The sequence below is a fragment of the Monomorium pharaonis genome, chromosome 1 (genome assembly GCF_013373865.1).
Source record: "Monomorium pharaonis isolate MP-MQ-018 chromosome 1, ASM1337386v2, whole genome shotgun sequence".
In the NCBI taxonomy this organism is placed as follows: Eukaryota; Metazoa; Arthropoda; class Insecta; order Hymenoptera; family Formicidae; genus Monomorium; species Monomorium pharaonis.
This window is the reverse complement of record NC_050467.1, coordinates 40,149,818-40,167,008: the sequence shown is the minus strand read 5'-3', so window position 1 is coordinate 40,167,008 and position 17,191 is coordinate 40,149,818. Positions and strand designations below refer to the sequence as shown.

Genomic DNA, 17,191 nt, shown 5'->3' with positions numbered 1-17,191 from the left:
TTCAATATCCAATGCGCAATTACATAACTTGGGAATGAGCCCTAGCGGACTGTCGCATTCGAATTTGCAGCGATGAACATGAAACACTATAATATCGCTACGAGCAAAGTAGACGTTGTAATCCACTGTTTCTCGTTTCGCATTCTGTTTATTGATATTATCTTCAGCACGAAACAAGGTTTGCGCAGTATGAGCATACAGATAGTACATACACTGAAAAAAAAGCAATATATCCAATAAGATATGTAATTGCGGGCTGCCAACTACAGATATACTCAATACAATAATATATGCTATTGCAGTATCAACATTGTACTTGCATTAACAGTAAATATTATTGCATTGAGTATTTTATGTAGTTGGCAGCCCGCAATTACATTTTATTGGTTATATCACCTTTTCTGTGTACAGATCTTTTCTTTCCTCGACAATGAGTCAATTGTCAAAAGTTGGGAAAAAGCTTTATTATTTATCAAAGCTTATTTGAGCTTTTAACGATGGCATTTCTGAAACTACCGGAAATAAACCTGAATCAAGTCTGAAATTTTAAATAGATATAGTTGGATAGGTTTATTAAAAACAAACAGCTTTTGTTTGAACTGTTTTCTATCATTTACGAATTTCGAGAAAAAATAAGGAAACTGTGAATAAAGTATCGAGTAGACAAAAATATTTGTAAATAAAATTTTCAATATTTACAAGCACATGCTTGTGTATAAGCTTGCATTTTTCTTTAACGTGCTTGTTGTGTATCATACGAGTAGTAGTAGTTTGATACATCCCGTAATTTAAAGTGAGTTGGTTTAGGATACATAATAATTAAATCACGAAACTGGAATAACCGACGAGTTTTCGTATCTGCGCATATCTGTTTTAATTTCACGAAACTTTCGGTAATGGAGCCCGACATTTTTCATTTTTTGAAGGACACCCCCCCAAATGGATGGACGGGTAAACGGACGGGTGCATCTCGATTATTGCCGCAGCCGCGAGTGGAAAAATATCAGAGTTTCAAACCCGACGCGTAAACTGCTGGGAAAAAAATGTTTCCATCTGCAAACGAAATGAAGGGGCAATCTTTTCGCTGATACAACCCCCGGTCTATCGATCATCGAGCTTCTGTCACTCGCAACGTGCAGCGTACGTGACACCCGGCTGCAACAATAGGGCAACCACCTGCGTCAAATCGGCGTGACATTTTCGAATGCACGTTGGAAACCTAAAGGCAGATTAGCGAAAGCGCGATGGAAATAGGGGGAGGGAAAGGGAGAAGAGGGGAGGTGATGTCGGGGGTGGACGGCGGGACATATTGTTCCGCTGTAATCTATTGTTTAATACATCAACCGTGATACTCCGGTCTTTTTGGTCTGCTTCGTTTCTGATCGGTAGTCGTGTTGACACAGAATATTGTCGCCGGGAAAATGATTGTCAGCAAGCAAAATCAACTTCATAAAATATTTGCCTCTAAATTTTACAATTATTTGCAGCTAGTCAGCAAGCAAACAGGTCAGCACGTTCTGTCAGCTTCATCCAGTGTTTCCTATTTTTTTTAAACACTCTATCTCTAACGCGTAACAAGTTTCCACAGTCTATCTTGTTGATTCTATGTTGACTATGTCGAATCTGAATTAAACGGAACGGGGAAAATTTCATTCGTTTGCACAAAGACGAAAATTTTCTGTTAGTTATCGGGAGTAGAAAAAGAGAGAAAAAATAAATTTGCTGTTTTTTTTGTGTGTGTTACCAGAAACAACCTCGAAAGTTACTTTGCGAGATCATTTCAATCTGTAGCGGCTAAACTTTGGAATTGTTATAACTTTTGGATTTGCTGGATATTAAAATTGTTAGGATAAGAAATTGTGTTATATCGTTGTTACGTGACCCAGAGCGTTCGGTTGTGACGACCCGAATAATGTACTCGCACGGGTAAATAAAATTTGTTGACGTCACCGTGACGTACTCTCTCTTCCACAGCGCGAGAGCTAGCAACCGGAGTGCAATCGGAGGAAGGAAGATCTGGATATAGCTGGGAAAACGGGGGGGGGGGGAAGGAAAGGAAAAAGCAAATGGCGGAAGAGCGATGAGAGAGTGTAGTGTGTGGGAAAGGCGAGGAGGGAAACGAGATGAGGGTTTCTGAGGAAGGAACGTTGGAGTACGAGTCTCGGGCTTGTCGATACCAGATGCACGTTAACTGAAGGTATCGACCTGGTTTAAATATTCCCATCAACCGCCACAAGTCCCTCTTCAATAATTCATTTGGAAAACGTCATCGTATACGCCCGGTTATAATAATGAGGGCGGCACTGGTGGACGAGAGAGTGTCGCTATCATTTACCTCGACACTATGTCTGTCAATTTAATCACGCGCGAGTACGACGTCGACAGAGTCATTATTTCCTTCATCTGAGATTGCACTTTCGGAAAGGACTCGTCAAACTCGTTGTACGTCTCAAGGTTCTTGCTCCTCAGTTAAGATATAAAATTTAATTTAAAGAGTTCGCCTTTATTGGCGTACTCGGGACGTGCGCGATATCCGACAGTTTCTATGTTCTTTACGGAATTCCTTTCAGGCTCCTGCATCTATGGCGTTTGCAGTAGAGTTACCCTACGTTCTCACGTAGCCATCCTTCTCTCCCGGCTCCTTTGTCGTCCGCTCCGCGATCTTTAATTACGACATGCCATCGCGTTTGCTCCTCTTACATTTTCATTTTTCACGTCCGTACTCGAACGCGTCGTAAGTTTTAACGACGAAAGTTAAACCGCCACTGTAACCGGCATCGGAATTCACCGCTCGTGAATATTCCGAACGTTTATTGGTCTTCTTCAACTTTTCCGAGCATCTACTTTTCGGAACATCTTGTGTAATTAATTGAGTAACTCATCATTAAGCGGAATATGATTAACAGTCCTAATTTTCGCTTTTCTATGAGATAAATCTCTGTCGTATGTACAGGGGAAAAGTAGTCATTATCTCGCTTTTGTCACGTTCCCCGCCGTGTCGGTTTTTGCGAAAATTTATTGCCAACGATCGGTTGTTGTTTGTTACCGATTTCGAACGGGTGCGCTCCTCATATCTCTCCCCGCGGATACTTCTTTTCCCATTGATACTGTTTTATTGCCCGTGAACACGAAGCTTTCAAACATTTTCTCCACCCCCTATCTTGACCAGTCCTCTTCCGCTATATTTCTCGATTGGGGCAGAGAGCTTGAAAATATATCGATTATATCTTTAAGTTTGCCTCACGGCGCCACGCGGGGAGGACCTTCCCTCTTATTTTCCGCGAACCGCTCGACCGTGAATAAAACCGTTCGTCTGGGTCTAGCCGTCCTTCGATCCGGGTGAGTAGAGTTCGTCGCCAAGTAGGTGAAAACAATGGTCCGCCCGACGAGCTTTCTTATAGAGAAATCGCGGGGAGAGCAAGACTTCCGTAGGACAGACGGGCGAGAAAAAGATAAGACGCCGGCCTAACCCGAGCTACGCTTAGGGAAGTCCGAAGACTCGCGTTACTTACTTTTAATTCTGTTTCTCTCCCCGAGAGTTTGGGAAAGTTTCTCCCGATCTCGTCCAAGTTTTAAGCCCGACGCGATTACGCTCCGAAACGAACTCATTCGATATGTATAGGACGGCACGCGCAACATGATCGATGCGCTTAATGAGTCAATCCGTTGAAAAATTATCAGGCCCAATTTTCCCTTCCTTGACAAGCTCGAGAAATATAGATGTAAAATTTATTACTTGTCATATAAGATATACATATATACTTTCCATTAGAATGATTGATACAATAATTGTGTTGAAACAACTCTCAATTTTTTTTTTAACGATTTTTTTCTTCTAGAAATTTGAATATTTGGAAATATATTGTGAATGCACGATAGCAGGGACGCTATTAATCACTGCCCACCGAAATTTCCCCGAGTATTGTCCGGCATACCGTTCCTCGTTGGCTCTCTTCCAGATATTTCAATATCCACGGTCTTTCGAAAGGGGAAGGTCTCTTCGACGGACTCGACGAGTCTTTTCAGGACACGCCGATTGTAGCGCGGAAATGCGAATCACAACATAGACGAAAGGGGAAAAAAAAATCAAACGCATTGTTCGAACCGCGCAACATCGCCAGGAGCAGAAAGCGAACGGGACGACGGAGTATTCGCACAATCGTTCTCTCATTCCTTTTGACTTTTATTATCGCAACTCTCCATTCCCCGTGGAAATCATGCGCCTCCTTCCGCAGGCTCTCGTTCCGCATCTTTCTCTCTTCTGTTTTTCGCCCCGATGATTAGAATATATCAACGCTTACCCTGGAAAGTAGCTTCTATTTGCATTTGCCGCTAGCGCAATTTCATGTTTTCACCGTTGTTCCCCTGCATATATACGTATACGTTCTTTCACGACCGTTCTCGCGTAAATTGGCCGTATTTTGTCAGCCGAGGCATTAGCGGAATGCGTTCTTGCATGCGAAAATCAATATAAAAGACATCGTTGCCACTCATAAATCCGCTAATGAGTATTATACATGTCGGAATTCTGTTATTTCACTTTGTTCGCTCGACTACAACGCGCGTTTTCTCTTTCACGTCGCTCGACGAGGCTTGCCGTTGCCGCTGTTGACTCCCCGTTCGTATGTGAAAGTCGTAAAAATTCGAAAATGCCGTTTGTAACTTGCGGAATGGACGGCTACCAACGAGAGCTGTACGTGGCCACGTCGTTCGTAAATCGTGTGTCCGCGTTTCCACGAAAATTCTCGTGCGCTTGCGAATACGTACGAAAATCGTAAAATGTTCTTGAAATTTCGCACATACTGATAAACCGATGATTACATTTTTTCTTTCGTAATTTTTATCAACATTTATCTTTCTTTTATCACCGATTACGAATCTAAAGTCAAATTTTAAGAAATTTAAAAAAACCAATCCAGAGATAAATCTTTTATAGCAGTAATCATTTTTGCTAAATTTATATTTTTGAAGCTTTTCAAGCTTGACAAATTTTTGGTGCTAGATCTAAAAAAAAATTACAGCCTCTTTAATTTTATTAATTTACATACCATCTACTTAATTCGAAAAAAATCTATTTTAATTTATTTATAACTAAAAGCATTTTTTTTTGCTTTATTGATTAGAATTACTATGAAAATAAGAGTTTGGGTTTTCATAAATATAAATTATATCAATATGTATATATTAGTAATTAAATGTTAAAGAAATATTAAAAAGATTGAAAAAAGTAGAGTGTATGTATTCGATTGCCTCTGTAAGGATTGACGTCATAGTTGGGAAAAGGATCACAATTAGGCGTACTAATTCTAAGCTCTAAACGCTCTAATAAGTATCATTGAAGTCCGTCCCACAAACCACAGTTCTTCTGTACGATTGAACATACACATCCCATTGCCGATCGCCAAACATTGAGAATGCTGAATATTTAGATAATGAAACACCGAGAGAGCTTTGTATTATCGACTGCAATGAAACTCCTTTGAAAACCTTTGTGATCATAATTACAAATTTTCGATACAAGCACCGTGCTCGTTTTGCCTCAGAGCACAGCGTCCGATTGTGCTTGGATTTTAATGAATTCAATGCAATACGCATATTGGATTTAGCGTTTATATTTTCTCTTTGAAGACATTATAATCCTTTGATTAATTCACGTTTGCAGATTAGTTTATGTGTACTAGATTAAGAATGTAAAAAACAAATAAATATAAATATTTATATGAACATTTATATAAAGTTTTAGAGATACTATATATATTTAAAGTGCAACTTTTTATTTATTAATTAATAATATCTATAAGAGAAAAAAATGATGGATATGATGGATGATATAAATATAAAGAACAAAAGATTGATATATATATATATATATATATATATATATATATATATATATATACACGCAGAATATACATTTTGTTGCGTAAAATCATGTTTATAATTGGATGAGATTTACTGTTAGTTTGATTTCTCTCGCTTTGAAGAATTTAAAATATATGATAGCGAAAAGCTTTTCAAAAAATTATTCGATTAACTTTATATCGGTAATTGTAGGTGAATTTTGATTGAAATGTAATTATAAATTAATTGTATATATATATATATATATATATATATATATATATATATATACAAGTTTTTCAACTATCTAAGAAATCTTTTTTTACTGTTTTTCAAAAATCGAAATTTAGGAATTCTATTACCTTCCAATGTTAAGGATTCACAAATTGATCAAGCATTCTTACCTTCACAAGGACTTTGTACAACTCTGCTAATGTTAAAAGCACGGTTGTAGGTACCTACCGTATCGCCGAAGCAAACTTACCTTTTGTGCTGAAGATGTAGGATACGATCCCCCTATTGCCATTGCCAAGATATCTTGTTTATAAAAATAAAATTATATTTATATAATATGATTAAAAGAGGAATGATTAGAGCGTGTAAGAAAGCAATTGTTTATTAAACTTAATAGAAAATAATAGGAAATTGGTAGGAAGTTGGCAGGAACCATCCTGTTTTACCAACATGAATCTGGTAATAGTTGTGAATAAAACCAAGAGCGTGCAACAGAGGGTGCGAGTTGCAGCTTCACGGGAGCTGCATTCGAGAATTCCCCAGGACGGGAGCGTAACACGTGCACTTGGTGGTCGAAGCAGCGTGGTTGACGTTGTATCGACGTGTATATACAGATAGCTTTCTGGATGCTAATGGATATACATACCGGATTATACCATTGCCTAAACTAAATTTGCACTTGCCTGATGATGCTTCCAAGTACGTACTCGGCATAAATTTTAACCTCTAATGATACTGTGTATATAATTGATACTATGACGAATTATAATTCTCTAAATACTAATTCTTTAGAAATTATTTATAAGTTTAAAAGATTTTAAAGGCAATCACACATATAGATTCTTGTGAATAAGAAAATAAGATATGAATCTCTCTAACAAAAAATTAAAAAATATGTTTTATATTCACGCATTTTTTTAATTCTGAATGGGTTTCAGATCTCACAGTAATCAATTTTCGTATCCCTCGTGTCCGACTGGTTCTTTCAAACTTATGCGGCTTACAACAGCTAATCGAAAAAAAACCCTCGAGGATAAGTGACCGTAAGCACGTGAGTACTTTCTACTTGTCCTCTATATCCGATAATCCTGATTGTATCCTGATTCAACACGAATGATGTGAGTACCTAATGTCGAGTAGCGTCACGAAGTCGTTACGTCAAGTGCAAGGATCTCGACAGCCTCGGAAATTATTGTCCCCGCTATAACGTCGGATCTACTGCGCTACTTCTTTAACCGGCAATAGCTGTCTCGAGCAAAGGAGAGTGAGAAACCGCGAGCAATGACTTTGGTAATAATGTCGGGACGCATTATACTGGAAAGATAAACTGGGGGAGGAGGAGAAGGCAGCAATGATCTCCTCGTTTCTTTCGCGTATATCTCATTACCATAGGGATCTAGGCATAAAAGCATGTATATATATATATATATATATATATATATATATATATATATATATATATATACGCTTATCGCGCATCAAGCGAAGCAATACTTTCGCTGCGGTACTTTTGTACCGCCCCTGTCATCCGGATTTAGAGAACGGTAGGCGACGAAACAGAAGTAGGTCTCGATAAGCGCTTCGCCATTCAAATTCATTGTTGCAAAGTGAGTAATTGTTTTAATAAATAACGAAAACGAAAAAACGTTACAAAAAGTTAGAAATTACTTTGGAAATTTATATTACTGCTCTCTGAGCTCGGATTTCGTAATGAGTTACCGAGAATTATTAAATTATATATTAAAGTTACAGTGAGTTATTATAGAACTTTACGTTTTACCGTTCCCTCCGCAAAGGATTGCTTTATGTACTTGAAGGATATAATTTTTTAGATAGTATAAGACTTATCTGCGGATCGAAAGTATTTCATGAGCAATATCCTCGACATGTAATTGGCAATGACGGACGACATGCTCGACGAACAAATCAATTTTATGCACGACTGTTCGCGAAGCGTAATGCGAGGAGTTATGACTTTTTCGTGAGATGATCGTTACAACTTCAAGGTCCGCGGTTCGATGAAAAAGTTATAAATCATGCATGAAGCTAAAAATCAAAAACATAAATTTGAGAAACAGTAATGCATATTAAGTACGTTTACGTTAATTCGTCTATCTACAATTAAGTTAAATTTTTTAAAATATCTCTCTTGAATTAACAGCAATTTTTAGTTTAATTTTACTCAAAATAGAATCATTGGTGCACGAAAGAGATGCATTCTACTTTCCAATTCACGTAAAGAAAGTTTAATAACATTTCTTCTTAAACAGATGTAGCAAAAATGAGGATAGGAAAATGAAGGGGTTTAATCAAACAGAAAAATAAATACCCAAATAAAAAGTAAACTTTCAGATCGTTAGAATACACCACCACCGTTAATCCCTACGGGGAAAGATAAAAAGCGTACTTTGTCTGCGTCCAAGTGCAGTCACCCTGAGAAAAACGTAATTTATGTCTGACAGGATTTAATACTACAACGCTGTAAAACGAAATATTTCGAGGTTCACGTTACAGAAATCTACGGTGAAGCGTCGGCATTATTTTTATGCACATTGTCCCGTATTAATTTACAAGCATATAGGAAATGTAATCATGGGAATGTGCATATGTAGTATATCTTAGGTACATCGTGGAAATAATATCGCAACGGCACGATAATCCAGTAAATACCTGCTATTATCAAAATAACCAAATATAAAATGAATGTTTTAGATCAGCAAATAATATTCGGCCGTATTGCGACGCAATTTAAACGGAATAAATGAAAATGAAATTATCTGACAGCCAAACGATAGAAATATCAAATTACGGTAAATGGGCCATTTATGAGTATCGGATATTAATAAGTTAGCAGTAAATCGGAAGGAATAAAAATGTCGCATATTCAAATCGCGGACCGCAATTCGAAACTAATAAATTAAATCCTCATGATCAATATCTTATTATAATTAGCGTATAAAATATTATAAAGTGTGACATATATCTCGCAGTATATTAGGAAGGTACGAAAATAATTACCTTGTATGAAACAATATACCATGTTTATAATTTATTTTAAATCCGTTAGCTTTGGTAATTAGGTACATTTTCATTATATAAAAGTAGGTAAACGTAGAATCGATTACCGCGTAGTGTTATAATAATGAAAAATCTCTCCCGCTGCCGTAACAAATGGCTCGTTAGTGCCGAGTAATCTCGGCGATTCGATTGTTTCAGGTGGAATTTATTCGGGTTACTCGAGGAAGCCGACCACCCGCGATAAATTCCCGTTGTACGATACATGCCTCCGTGCTCTATAGATTTACCCGTGGCATAAATCTGCCGGAAGATCAAGTAAACGGGGCGAGGCTGGTTCCGCGTGTCTCAATTATCCGCCGAAAAACTATTGTTAGGATTATGCGGCTCGGCTCTCTCGCGTCGGGCTCCGCGCGAATTTTAATACACGAAAAACACGAATTTTTGTTTTCCGCGCGACGACAACTGTAATAAATTAACCCGAGAAGTACACATAATTCCCTCTTTTGTTTTTTATCCACGTGGCCGCGCGGTCGATAGACCCCACCTACTCGAGTAATTAAATGTCATTAAGCGCGTGTGTTGGGAATAAATATCGATTTTACGCTGGAGTCTGGCCCGTTGATATATACTCGAACATACACACGAGCACACACCCACACACTCTTTTTCTCTCTTTCTCTCTCATTCACTCTGACTACTGGTCATATGCAGGACCTTGGACGTTTTCTACAGTGGCAATCAATACGAGCACGACGCGATAGCGGAACGGAAGATTGCAGTTTCAACATTTCGTTTGAAGAAAAAATCGCAAACGTGGCGAAAAAATGATACGCGAAATATAAAGAGCGCGCTTTTTCAGCAAATTGCGAAATCTGTTGATATACAATATACATTTGCAATAAAGATGAGGTACCCTGAGTGTAATGCAAATAAATGATTCATTTTGCAGTCAAGTGAAACAGACACAACGTCGCAATAAAAGCGAAGGTATTGTTTCAGGAAACTATTCACGTAATTGTAACGCTTTGCACATGATTTATTTGGTTAATAGAATAGGATAACAGCAACACAACGAGAAAATATCTTAGGTTTAATTTTTAAGAAAATTGTTATTCACGAATCTATGAGAATTATAAATAGTAACATAAATAAAAAGAATAAATTTAAAAAATATATAACACGCTAGGAGAATTTAATGGAAACTGTCTATGATTACAAATATTAATTATCTGTGGGAGACTAATTTCTTGCACAGCAGGTTCGATGCTACCGGTATAGCGATAACGTTAAAGCGATAACGTGATAAAAGGAAAACAAGCTGTATTTGCTACGCTATTACTCCCATGTAGATTAATCCACGTATCAGCCGACGCGCTTAAGGGCTAACGACAAACCAATCTAAAAACCAAACAAAGTAGATTTGGAGACCGCGCGATCTTGTAAGCCGCTTAAAGCGGCGAATGTTTCTCTGTTGATAGCTAGGGTTGACTGGCATGCGTAGGTGGTACGGGCGGTGCTCGGCAAGGATGAAAAAAGTACGTGCACGGAAAGCGGAGTGAAGAAAGGACTAGAGCAGGCCACTGGGTTCTATCGACTTTTAATTACTTCGCATCGTCTCTCACAAAGAGCCGTACGGCGCATAGGGTGTACAGAGCGACAGCCACGGTCTCGTGTGTTTACCCCTGCTTCGATCGCTACTTTAAACTTTAAGCCAATATCGTCCACTTCGCGCGCGATCCACTTGTGCCCGACGAGCGAAACAAGGGCAATTTTCACTCGGACATTATGCAGGTCAACGTGACAAAAACTATCTACAATAGGGAAAATAGACGAAAGATTGTGCGAGAAATATCCGCCGGGAATTCAACCCAAGTTGGTTACGAAATACTATACTCAAATGTTATGTTGATAAAATATCGCGTTGTGTAATTAAATGGGTCCTATGGGCGATCGACAGTGCTAGGAAAATGATTGAAATAAGAAATAGCGATAGAAATATTTATTTAAATTATGTACAAAGATACTATTTATTTAAAGGATTTATAAAAAATATTTAATACATTAAAAATAAATATTTTATACAATAAATATAAAACAAGGTATTTAATATTTATATGCATTTATATAGATTTACTTTAAATAAGATATTTATAGCAAGACTAAAATATAAGAAACAGCATACATTTTATGGATACAGAATTAACTCGTTTTTATTAACTAAGTAATCACGTATTTAAATTAATACAATTAATAACAAATGAATTTATTTTAAAACATGTTTTTATAAACATTGAGTTACATCTATATATCCATAACACATGTGCTGTTTTTATTGTAGTGTTTTTTTATGCTGTACTTTCTGTCTTTCATTCTTCTCTTAAAAAAATAAAAAAATAAAGCAAAATAAAGGAAACGGTTATAGCAAAAAATAAAAAAAAATATTTGAAATGTCTATTTTTTAATATATTTCATTGGTGCATAACCTTTAAATAAATATATTTTTATTGAATCTCTATTTCCGCTTTTTCCCAACACTGATCGGTAATAACGATTTTTTTTTTGCACGCAATCACGTTATGGTGCCAGCAAAAGCGTTTGAAGAAAATTAGAAAATAGACTCGGACATATACAGGCGCGCACATTTTATTGATTGATGCATTTTTCTCCTAGACATATAAAATCGCGCAAGGATGCGCATCTTTTATTAAAATTGACGTCAAACGATAATGCTATAATAAAGTTGAAAGCTTGCACAAAAGCGTTCATTAAATTTTTGTTTCAAAGTCTATTACGGTTAAATATATTCACAGGTATATCACGAGCATATTAAGTATCCACTAATTACGAGCCTGGAGGCTAGCAATAATAACACTCTGATAAATATATATATATATATATATATATATATATATATCGCGATAAAAATACAAATTTAAATATTCATTAAACGTAAAATTTTTTAATACCGCGCCGGTAAGCGTCAATAGTTGTGGGTTATATCCAATTCTCTCGTTGGCACAGCGGCGCAAACAAATATTACTAAATATCGATCGCACGGCTCAATGAGAGTACCAAAATGAAAGCATCTGCGTCTCTGTACGTGCGGCACAACTCGCATTCGCGTGGGCGCAATTCACCGCGAATGTCCGACTACGGCTTCATTTGGCTGCTGCGGAATACTAACCAACGAATTTTTTCGAGTGCATAAACACGAAACGAAAACACGTTTGTGTAATTTGTATGCATACGGTACATCTCGTAGAGATCGTAAACGGCAAAATACATTTGTAACGGGGAGGTTGAAGATGTAATTACGATTTTAATTCACTTGCGCACAAAGAAATACGTTTGGGAACGCGAGCAAATTATTAATATCGATATATTCAGCTGACCCGTGCAAATATTAATGAAATTGAATATATTAATGAAACTGTTTGCGTTGATTGTCGTATAACATGGATGTGACGTGAATTCTCTGACGGATACCTATAGTGCATTAACTCGTTAAGTCTTACTTTATGTGACTGGCGATGCTTTTAAACGCAAAATTCGTAGAATTCACCCGTGTTCGTATTCCGTGCAGGAGATTTACTGTTGTCATTAGGAAGCTTCGACGGCGTTAGGATGTGGAACATTTGGCAAACGTCGAATTTCGCGCTACCTATTAAAATGTCCTCGACATCGGTAGCTACGTCGAATACTCACCGTGCAAGCGAAGCGGTCCCGTGGAAATTGAGTTAGCGCGCAAACCATACCGGCATACGGACTTACCTGAAACAAATCGAAAAGAGAAACTGCGTTATACGACGTGTATATATTATATTGGTTGACGGTAACAGTCATCGAATATTGCTACTTAGGTAAGGGATTCGTATCGCTTACCACCCTTCGGGAATTACGCCCCGGGGGAGACTTTTAACGTTCGCCGAGATGATAGGAATAGAAAAACTTGCCGGTGCGGAAAGGGAATGCGTTATCCATTTTTTCCCCTTCGCCGTTAGCCACGTCAGATAAAATTGAGGAACATTTTACCCGAAACGGTCACGCAGTATAACAAGGAACACACGGAGGGCAGGATACGCGGGAAATGGATAGATATATGGAACATAGAGAGGGCGGTCCTCCTGTCTCCGCGTTGAAAGAGCACTTGCGCGTAACGACTCACGATCTCACAACTTGAGAGTGAGAAATCCTTCACGGATCAAATGAAGATACGACACGATTATGCCGGCCCGTTCTCTCGCGCGGAGACGACGTAGCCCTTAAGATTAATATAGGTACGTGTACGCTGCTCGGTTTACAATTTGCATGCGCGAGGGTGACAATGAAAGCGGCGGGCACGCAAGTGGGTAAGTCCGCGACCTCGTTTGCTCCATAAGTCACGCTCGTGGCTGACTTTAGGTCCTCCGTCACGGCTGAACTACGTTGTGACCTCTCGGTTTTTCGTTTTTCCGACGCTCGCGTGTGCTCGTGCTTATTTGCTTTACCCTTTCCTCAGTCGTTTAAGATTAAAATACGAGATAGGAAGTTTGGTCGTTGCGAGAGAAATATAAATTTTCGCAATGTTCTTCTTTATCTAGATTTTTTCAACAGAAGTAAATTCAGATTTAATTAGAACAACTGCAATGTAAAACATTTTGCAGAGGCACGTAGCCCCGCGGGGTGTATCTCTTAGAAATATGTCTCAAGTACGTTGCCTGTTTTTGCCCAAAACCGCCCGATCGCGTTCCTTAATCTCGGCCACGTGCAAAATATAATTACACTCCGTGCAAAATTTTATTATTTCGTCACATGTATAGAAAGTACCGCGTCTAATAATTTATAATTACCGGCGCATAAAATAGCCACCGCATGACAGCAACAAGTTGCTCAAGAACTTGTTGATCGAAAACTTGATTAATGCATAAACGTTGGTTATCATGACGTGGCGAACGATAGCTCGGTGCAAGATGTTGTCTGGCATAGTTCAGCAACGCGATTTGTCGCCGAGGTTAAATTCTTGTGAAAGGAATTCGCATCTCACGCGGCATCAGCGTTAATTAAGATACTGCTACTATAACGTTTTGTAGGGCAACGAAAATGTACTACTATGCGTTTTCACAACGAGGTCTTTAACCCGAGGTATCGATGATAATATTCATAATTATTTCATTGGTTAATAAATGCGTTGAAAACCTTCCATTTTAATCATGATAAAAGCGGCGAAAGAATGAGGTTTCTCGTCAAAATTTTATTAATAAATGCGTAATATTGTCGTTTTTATCTATAAAAATTTAATCATGGACTATAATAAGCAGGATTTAAAAATACGGGAAATTTAGAGGAAGGCAAAGGTCATTTTTTATTATCCTGTGCGCTCTTTCACGTACATAAAACGCTCACACATGAAAACTTATTAAGGCATATTTAAAAGAAAATATGTGTGACATCGCTTGACTGCCCTGTTTTTCATCAAATTTAATCAATTTACAATATTTTGTAAAGGTAGAGCACGACATTTTTTACATATATTAATATATTTAATATTAAAAATTAATATAAAAAATCCAATTGATGTGGAAAATTTATTTAAAAACTCAAAAGAATTTATAATTATTGCTATTTTTATTGCTTAAATTTTGTACGTTTATTTATTTAGTATCTATATTTATCTTGAAGATGGCAATGTCAAAAGCTCCTTTGTTAAAAGATACATATGAAAGAAAGGTTACATTACCCTTCTCTACTTTTACAAGCTCGAGAACTTAATAACTATCGCAACTAAGTACTTATAACTTGCTAACTATATTCAGCATGTTAACTTTTCTTCCGGGATAAATCCTATCTCTTTAGATACTGATCCTTCCTATCAACAAGATGTACGTATAAAAAGGAATCATCAGAGTATAAAAGAAGATGTAATATGAATATATCAGAAAAATTGGAAACATATCTTGCAGTCTTGCACTAATCATTAGTAACTATATAATACATTGTGAAATAAATGTAATACTGTTAATATATTTTGTTCAATGCCTTTTAAATTGATTATTAAGAAACAATTATTCATTGAATTATTCGATTCAATAATTAATGTCACTTTATACTGTAAATTAAAAATAATAGGCAATTAATAATTTTCGTGCCCTCGCTTCGACCCTTTCAGATGAATAAATCGCTCAAAATATCATAAAAAACTCGATTGGTTTGATACGATTTTTGTACAAAAAACATTAATTAAGATACTAATCAATTACTACGGACAGACTCTGAAGATAAAAAAAAATTTAATAACGAAGTATGAGCACGAGAAGCGCGACTGGTTTGAATTAAATTAGAAAACGTTTGGAGAATCCAGTTTCCACTGATCGGATACAATCCGATTGAATCTGGTGTATCGAATAATAGGAAACGAACAATGGATTCCACGATTTGTCTCTTCCTTCTTCGACAAATGTCGCTAGAATTCAGGTCTTCCTGTCGCTTTGTAAACCAATGTAAACGACGATGTTCGATGATAATACAATATCACTAGCGGAATAAGTCTTGATGAAAGCAACAGCTACGTCTGAGGAATTGAAAATTAGATGAATCAATAACCTGAAATTTTTGTATTACTTACATTTCATTGAATAAAACAAAGGCGATTGGTTCTCAAGAATTATTCAAGAATTCTAAAGCCTTCTATTGGTTTTATTCTTTCGAGCTATGTATTATAAGACATTTATTTATATAATTTTAGATTAATATTACAGTAAATATTTTATAAATATTATTTAACAATACTGATATTTATAAAATATTTTATAAATTCAAAATTAATAATTAAAGTTAATAAAATTTAACAAAAAATGGTTAAAACGAAAAAAACCAATATATTTATATGATTTTACAATTCTTCACGTATACAAACGTGATTTATTAAAAAAAAAAGAGTACTTAAAATTTATTATTTTATTAAAAACGCGAGATATTGTATGTAGCTCACAAAAATGTTTAAATGCTTTTTTTCAGAATTGTTATCATTGATCAAATATTTCCGTAATCGTTTCGCGTGCAACACTTTTATATTGCGCAAAAAAGTGATCTACGGATTAAATATTGGAAAACAAAAGAATATTGTGTATATATTAATGTATATAATTTTTGAATTTTTTGAAGCCATATTTTAAATGTGCTTTGAAAGAATTATGTAAAGCCTTCAAAAGAACCTATATCTAATAATCTGAATATATAAATAGTCTGATGAAAACAACAAAAAACGTAATCTAATGAGTTTTCAGTAACATTCAGACACGAGAGAATACAAGTTACATTTGATTTTCTCTTAATACGCGTTTATTTTATGATCATCACAATGATTGACATGATGTCAGTCGAGATGATAGGAACAAGAATAAATGTACGTAAATGATATTATTTTCTATTCTGCATAATAAAATAAAAGTTGTATAATTACCATTATCTACGATAATCTTGTTACTCCAAAAACAAATTAAAGTGAACAGCGCATTTTATTTCACAAGTCATACAGATTGTGATCCCATTCGTAAATATATTAGATATGAAATTTATTAGATATAAAATTCTAGAAATCCTCAACTTAGATTCTGAAATGAACTTTGAACTGAACCGAATTTTGCCTAAAGGCTTTGGCATATTAGTTGCAACGAGATAAGTTATGGCTTAAGTATACGCTTAAGAAATAGCGATAATAACAAGTTCAGAAGTTATTGCTTTAATATTTATCGCGCAAAATAAATGCAGCGAAAAATAAAAGCGCTCGGCGATCGATCTAAATCTAAATCGTGCGATAAATCAGCGCGCGTTTAATTTCTGGCTTTGACGTATTTTCTCTCAAGAGTTTTCTCAATAAACTGCATTTTAGTTTTCTCCGCAGCCTGCTGCTGTTTTGTTCCGCTTGTGTTTCGCTCATGCTTACAACTACAATTACTGGCTAATGACTGGAATACGTGGAATCGATACGGGAAATATACGAACCGTGCAGCGTGCGAGCCGAATTGCAATGCGGCACACTTCTATGTTATCTCACCTCTAATTTCGACTGCATCTGTTCATACAATTAACGGACTAATACACAAAATAAGCAATCGTTTAC

At 36.4% G+C, this 17,191-nt stretch overlaps 1 protein-coding gene and 1 long non-coding RNA gene across 2 annotated transcripts in view; one reads left to right on the top strand and one right to left on the bottom strand.

Moving 5' to 3' along the window:
* The window catches only part of LOC105831026 (neurobeachin), a 348,598-nt gene that overhangs the window by 251,906 nt on the left and 79,501 nt on the right, over positions 1–17,191 (bottom strand). The gene's annotated exons all lie outside the window — the stretch shown is intronic.
* On the top strand, positions 6,148–11,522 carry LOC118646391. The gene is made up of 2 exons (XR_004963938.1): positions 6,148–7,126; positions 9,805–11,522. It is a non-coding gene; the product is annotated as an uncharacterized LOC118646391 (long non-coding RNA).